General features: G+C 62.7%; 1 protein-coding gene across 5 annotated transcripts in view; it reads left to right on the top strand.

Annotated features, from left to right (window-relative positions):
• The first annotated feature begins 1,825 nt into the window (after positions 1-1,825).
• GDPD5 (glycerophosphodiester phosphodiesterase domain containing 5) overlaps positions 1,826-6,000 on the top strand; it is a 73,823-nt gene continuing 69,648 nt past the window's right edge. For 3 of the 5 annotated variants that reach the window (XM_051850925.3, XM_051850919.3, XM_051850908.3), the window contains exon 1: positions 1,862-2,510. The gene's annotated coding sequence lies outside the window, so the exon portion shown is untranslated. Of the gene's footprint in view, positions 2,511-6,000 lie in introns of all 5 variants that reach the window. The other 2 variants (XM_051850926.3, XM_051850915.3) reach the window with 2 other exon arrangements.

Raw genomic sequence — 6,000 nt, 5'->3', positions numbered from 1 at the left:
ACAGAGAGGGAAATACAGAAAGAGAGAAAGAGAGAGAGAGTGAGTCTTCCATCTGCTGGTTCACTCCCCAGATGGCTGCAACAGCTGGAGCTGGACCAGTCCAAAGCCAGGAGCCAGGAGCTTCATCCGGGTCTCCCACATGGATGGCATGGACCCAAACACTTGGGCCATTTTCCGCTGCTTTCCCCAGGCCATTAGGTGGGGAGCAGCATTGGAAGTGGAGCAGCCAGAATACAAACTGGTGCCCATAGAGGATGCCAGCATCACAGGCGGCAGCTTTACCCAATATGCCACAACGCCAGTAAAGGGCTCCTCTTAACCTAACTCCTATCCTAGGGCTTTTTTCAGACTCTGTGCCTTTACACATGCTGTTCCCTCCACCAAGAATGCCCCCCCCATCCTCTGAGCCCTGGGGCCCACCCAGTCCCTCCTTTTTCCCTGCCAAGTAGCAGTATCTCTCTCTCTCTCTCTCTCTCTAATCATTTGAAAGGCTGAGCAAGAGAGACAGAGAAACAGGCACAGACACAGAGAGATCTGGGGCTGACTGGCTCACTCCCCAAATGTACCCAGCAGCGGGGCTGGGCCAGGGTGCTGTCAGGAGCCAGAAATTCAATCCAGGTCTCCCACGTGAGTGCTGGGGACCCAAGGACTTGAGCCATTACTTGCTGCCTCCCAAGGTGCACATCTCGGAACCTGGGATCTGAAGCAAAGCTGGACCTCCAACTCAGACACTCTAGTGTGGATGCGGGGGTCCCAAGTGGCCCTTAAGGCTGTGCCAAGCACCTGCCCCAAAGTCCTAAGCCCTCTTCTGCGGGTGAGGCTCCCGGGGCTAGAGAGGCGGAATAACCTGTTCAGGGCCACACAGCTTTGCCCTAGACTGCAACAGCGATGGGTGGATAGGATCGTGGGACTCTCCCGCGGCCTCTCCTTTGGCGGATCCCCGTCAGCTACAGGAGGTAGCTGCCGCCTCCGGCTCACGGCCAGGCTGTGCCACACCGCCTCCGTCCCTTCGCTCCCCAGCCCAATCGGTGTGGCGCATGTCGCCTCCGCGGCACATTCAACACGCAGTCCCGCAGTCAACCCTCGCGGCGCGGGCGGCGTGCGGGCCCGTGCCGGGCGCGAGGCCACCGCAGGTGCATCACGCCCGCCCTGGAGGTGAATGAGGTCCTGGCGCTCCTCCGCCCCGGCAGCACTGCTGAAACAACCGACACAACGCTTCTCTTGCAGGAGGGGCAGAGCTACGAGAGACCCGCGAGTTATTTCCAAAACTTATTTTTCATCGCTCCCCGAGATCGGAACATTTCACAGCCGTCATGTCTCACCTCTGCGCGCCGAGCGCTAGCGGCTGCGGAGCCGCAGGGTGAGGGCGGGTCCTGCCGCCCCCACTACGCGGGGACCCCCACCCGGGGCCCATGTCCCGGGCAGCCCTCCTCCTCCCCCGGCCCCCGCTCCCACCCCTCCACGCGGCAGTCCCCTGCTCAGATCCCAGACAGGCCAGCCCCATTCGCCCCCGCTCCATCCTGGTGTCCCCAGGTCGCCCCCTCCCCAGCTCGGTTCTTCCAGGATCCCCAGCCCCGCCATTGTTCTCCCGGCGACCGCGCCTCTCCGTCGTCCGCTCCGCCCTCCGAGGCGGCGTTCTCATCCCACAGAGCTCCGCCCTTTTCCCACTCTCTGATTGGCCCCTGCTGCCGGGCCGCGCGGGGCCCGGGCAGGGGAGCCGGCGCGCGCCGCGTCCTCGCCCGTGGCCCCGCCGGGGGTGGGACCTCGTGGGACTCCGCCCTGTCCGGGCGGAGCCGCGCTCGCCAGTGCTCGGAGGCGGGGCGGGGCCGCCTCGGCTCTCCTCGGCCCGGCTCGGGCTGCCGCGCCGGTGGGGGTGGGCGGCGGGGATGACAGCGGCTGTGGCGGCGGCTGCGGCGCGCGGCTGAGCGAGCGGGGAAGAGGAAGTGGAGCCTCGGCCCGAGCTCCGGAGTCAGCTGGCGCGTGGAGCGCGGAGCTGGGGAGACTTCCCCGCCGGCGCCTGCCCTGCCCAGCCCCGGGTTCCGCGCCCGGACGCTCCTTTGCCCGCGGTCCGTGCTTGTGGCCGCGACGCCCGGGCGGGACGCTCCTGGCTCCGCCGTACGGCTCCACGCCTGCGGGTTGGTTGGCAGCCTTCCTACCACTGTGGGTCGGAGCCCCTAGCCCTCCGCCCCGAGATTAGCGCTTGGGTGGCCCCAGCCTCCGGACCTGGGCGCAGAGGAACCCGGACGCCCCCAATCTCGGGACGCCAAAGACCCGACCCTTCAGCTGCCTCGAATCAAGCGCTTCGGACTTGGAGCGCCCGAGAAGCCCCGGGCCGCGTCCAGCGCCCCAGGTGGGGTCCCGGCGGGCAGGACAGTCGGACTGAACCCCCGGACTGGTGCTGCGAGCTGTAGTCGCTGCCTCCCTCCCGCCCTGGGCTGGGGCTCGGGATTCAGCGCTCGCCCGGAGGAGAGCACCGGCTCGTTCCGTCCCGGCCAGAGCCGAGGCTGCAGGTGAGAATCCCTGATGTGGGGCAGGAGCAGTCTCCGACCTCATGGCCGCAGCACCGGGCGCGGCTGAGGGCGTGGGCGGGGGGCACGGGCAGAGGCTGGAACCTGCTCAGAGGGGGAGGGAGAAAACGGGCACTTATTGAGCGCCCATTGTGTGCAGGTCCGAGCCCCGCCCTATGCGCCTCATTGCTATCCCAGCTGGAGAGGTGCTGTGCATTGTCGTGTGGGCACTGACAGATGGGGGAAATTGAGGCTCGGCTGACTGAGCGACCCTGCTTTCTTCACTCGGGGTGGGGGGCAGGGGGAAGAAATCTGGGGAGGAGAGAGAGGAAAGGAAACCAAGGGGGAGGGGAGAAGTGAGAGGGCTGGGTAGCAAGCATGAGGCCGGGCCACCCGGCATCGAGACCTTGGCTTTCCCTGGCCAATCAGCTCCCAGGAAAGGCCACCCAGAGTTGAGGGCAGAGGTGGGACACTTGTCTCTGTGTGTCCAGGAAGGAGAGCAGCTGCTCCTGGCTCCTGAGTGCCATGCTCCCAGTCTCTGGACCTCTGTGGGGACACTCCCTGCAGAGCCCAGCAGAGTTGGGGGAGATGGGGTTCACTTTGCTCATGGGGACCCTGAGGCTCATGCAAGCAGGGGTGCCAGTTGCCACAGGTCCTAAAGCCAGTGAGTGGTTGGGCCAGAAACTGTCTCAGACACCCCCCACCCCCCAGTTAGCTTCTTCTGGGTGAGTGGCTGGCATCTGTCCCACCCTGATGTGACATTGGGGTGGCCCTGCGTGAGGCTGCTCTGAGAGTCTGCGTGGTTGGTGCTTGGGCCTGAGACATGTGGGCTGCCTCAGAGCCTATGACCCAGATGGCAGGTCTGACCTCAGTCCCTCCTGGGCAGGGAACCTGCAAGACTTCCCTGGCCCAGGAGCAGGTGGTCTTGCTCAGGTCTCAAGTCTGGGGGCACAGTTCCTGGTGTCTTGATTACCAGGCAGGGGCTCCTGCCACTGCCCTCAGGGGCTGTGCAGGCAGAGGAGTGTTGTGAGAGAGCCCTTGGCATGGACTTGGTAGGCTCTTGTTCTGGGTAGGGAGGCATGGGAATGTGGCCTTGGTCTGGGCCCTGTGGCCTTGGCTGGGACTAGTTAACCCCTGGGGTCAAGGGGAAGCCACCCTGGAAAGCCCCTGGGAGGTGGAGCAGAGTGGTGAGAGGTCAGCTGAAGGCTGGGGGCTCCGGTGTGGGGGCGGGGGCATGGGCTAGGGGAGTCACCAGAGAGGACTAAGGGGCTTGGGGCTCCCCCTCCCCCCGCCCTGTCTGAGGTTAAATCCTCATAATAATCCTGCATCTGAACAAAGCTCCTCTTTGATGAAATAGCTTCCCACCTGTGATCTCATTTCATGGTGTGGTGGGAAGAGCCTGGAAGTGGGAGCGAGGCAGAGCAGGCCTGGGACCTCTCAGTGGCGTCTCTGTGGCCCCAAGTCGCACCTGTAAAATGTGGTCAGGGCAAGCTCAGCTAATGGGGTGGCTGCCTGTAGCAGACTGCCAAGGGCTAGGAGCTTGTTGTGTTTGGCCTTGTTAGTACTGGCTAATCTTGGGTGGGAAACTGAGGCTTGGCAAGGTGAAACCACCTGCCCAGGGCCTTCAAATTTGCTTCGGGAGTGGTTTGAGTGCCAACCGCATACCAGGTGACCTGGCAGTTACCTTGTGGGCTAAGCAGCAGCCTGGAGCTCGCCTAACAGGTGAAGGCAATGCTAAGTCACACCAGGTGGGCGTGAGTCTGCCCCCTCCCCCGCCAGCTCAGTGCAGCGCTCTCCTTGAGCTCCTGTTGCTTCTCTAAAGTTAGAATACTTCCTTTCCCAGGTCAGTGAGGATTAAATGAGATACAGATACACAGTGCCTGGCCAATACCTATTTCCCTCTTCTGAAGAAAAGGAAGCCTGAATTTTGACCAGGAAGTCTGGGGAAGCATTCAGACTTGCCTTAGATTAGAATGCACGCTAAGGTTGCATCTCAGAGATGTGAATCTGTGCAGCTCAGTCTCCTGGGGAGGCAGACTCCTGTCTCCTAGCCTTCTAGAATCTGCCTGGAGCCATTGGCAAGGGGCTTCACATTCTGACACCTACCACTTACCCTGCTGGCTTCCTGCTGGGGGGCTGAGGTGGGGGAAGCTGGCCCATTGTTGGCCTGTGTAAGCACAAAGGAGCAGTGAATAATTTATTGCTCCCCTGGCTGGGAGACTGGGGGAGTAGCTCTGTGGCCTGCTGAGCTCTGAACCCACCGGGGATGGAGATGAGCAAGTGGCTCCTGTCTGTGCTGTTAGTGTATGTGTGGGGGGAGGGTGGACCCACAGGGAGAGCGACCTGTCATCACCCCCTGGCCCTCCCCTGTTGGTGAACCTGCAGGCAACAATGGGAACCAGGCCAGCCCAGCTGGACTCCTGTTGTGAGCCAAAGAGGGGAGGAGGAGGATGCAGGACTCTTGGGGACCGTGGAAGCCGAAGGGTTCCCTGGTAGAGGGAGGGTCTGGCTGGAGCTGCAGCCGCTTGCTGTGGAGCAGGGCTCCTGACACCTGTTCCAGTGTTGGATCCTGGCTCATCGGTGGGGAGGCCAGGCAAGGCACTAGCCCTGCCGAGCCCCCGTGTCTTCCTCAGTGAAATGCCCATCATAAAACCCGCTTCTCAGGGTTGCTACTGGTGGCCGGGAGGTCATGCGTGTTAACGCAGCAGGATGGGTCCTCCCTAAGGGGCTGCCTCACTGGGAAGCTGAGCCGTGGAGTGGGCTAGCAGTGCACCTTGGGAGGCCGAGGCCGGCAGAGCGCGTGGAGGATGCTGGGTTTGCGGGGATGGTGAGCGGTGAGTGACCGGATGGGGAAAGGGCCTTAATGGGCAGACGGAACTCACGTTTCGGGACACACCAGGGAACCCCCGTTAGAACCCTCCACGTCTCCTTGTTGCCTGTGAGATGAAGACCAGGCCCCTCGTGCTGGCATTCAAGGCCGTGCCCACTGCATGGGCCAGCACTGTCCCCTGGACGCAGTGGGGCTCCCTGCTGCCCCTTTGTGGCGGGTTCCTGCCCATCCCTGCCTCTTGTCCACTCGCTTCCCAGCCGTCAAGGACCAGCTCGGGCCATAGATTTCCCCAGCAACATTCCTAGGTCACCCACCAATCCAGTCGTGCCCCTCTGCAGCTCTAACACACAGCAGTAACAAGTCCGGTCTGCACCGGGCCCTTGGTACTCTGTGGAATGCCCACCGGGATGACGTCAGCAATAGCTGAGCCAGACTATAGGCCAGGCACATCACACTGCTTCCCCGCCTCCCCCCAAACTGGGGCTCAGAGAGGTGCAGCATCTCGCTGAAAATCACACAGCCAGACTGCGGGGACCGTGACAGGGAGTCCAGCGCGTGCCTGTTTCAGAAGACCTGGAAGCAGATTGAAGCCTGTGCTTCTGTCTAGGACTGCCCAGACAGCCAGACAGCTTGTAGGCGACACCCTGTCTCTTCCACTTGACC

Source organism: Oryctolagus cuniculus, chromosome 1 (assembly GCF_051225735.1).
Source record: "Oryctolagus cuniculus isolate XC-2025 breed Fujian yellow rabbit chromosome 1, ASM5122573v1, whole genome shotgun sequence".
In the NCBI taxonomy this organism is placed as follows: Eukaryota; Metazoa; Chordata; class Mammalia; order Lagomorpha; family Leporidae; genus Oryctolagus; species Oryctolagus cuniculus.
This window is presented reverse-complemented; position numbering and strand designations above follow the sequence as displayed.